Source organism: Odontomachus brunneus, unplaced genomic scaffold (genome assembly GCF_010583005.1).
Source record: "Odontomachus brunneus isolate Ranch 3 - 2012 unplaced genomic scaffold, Obru_v1 Obru_scaffold_099, whole genome shotgun sequence".
Classification (NCBI taxonomy): Eukaryota; Metazoa; Arthropoda; class Insecta; order Hymenoptera; family Formicidae; genus Odontomachus; species Odontomachus brunneus.
The window spans coordinates 14,554-15,531 of NW_022639549.1; positions in this window are offsets into that span (position 1 = coordinate 14,554).

Below are 978 nucleotides of genomic sequence, written 5' to 3' on the forward strand. Positions count from 1 at the left end.
GAGCCGAGAGGCTCGCACGCCGCCGTCGGCGGTCGTCATTCTCGCGGATCCAACGGCCGTTTGTGTTTTACACGGCGTCGCATTATGGCGCGATGTGTAACTCGGTGTAATATCAGATACGGGCCGGGGGATGGCTAAACGCGGCGATTAATTTGCGCGACGCGGCGTGTACGCAATTATACATGCGTTGGTGGCGCGCGAACGCGCGCCGGGAAATTACGAGTGGCTCGACGACGATTAGAAGGGACCGAGGCTAGATGCCCTGTGTTTTAGAATTTCGAAGTTACAACCTCTCGGGCAATTAATTGTTGCGACTGACTATATAAATATGATAGAGGTAAACTGTTTCTATGTATATTAGTGCTCGCCACGACCTTGGTAATCGTATATTTTATTCTGTAATAATCAAAATACGAACATACAGAGCCATTTTGCCTTGGTATTGGGTTCAATAATCCAGTAACGCAGGATAAGAAGGCCACGTATAAAATATGTATCCTGATTAGCAGTTTCAGAGTCTCCGCGCGAAGTCTCCACAGCTCTCCTGTTAGCCTTTAATTATGAGCCAACTTTACCTCGTCCTCCCATACACTCTTCTATTGCAATCATTTTATGAATGAAAATTGCATTTATTATCAGAAACAGTATATTATACACTTGTGAGAAATTTTATTCTATCGGTGAGCTTGTGACGCGTCGTGACCGTCTAAGGACGGGCTACTCAAGATGACACTCCATCCACGCGGATGCACGGAGAGCCGGGAAATTAAAGCAGTAACGCCGCGTAAAGGCGCAATTCGGTCCAATTCGCATGCAAATTTATGTATCACTTATGCCGCGTACAGTTACACTCACGAAATTTACACGAGTGGTTAGGTTGTCCGGTTTGCCTGCCGGACGAGGAGACGAGTTTCGCAGAATCCATTGCGATCAGTAGCGAGCAACGGCAAGCGACTAGGGATGGGATCGGCTCAATAT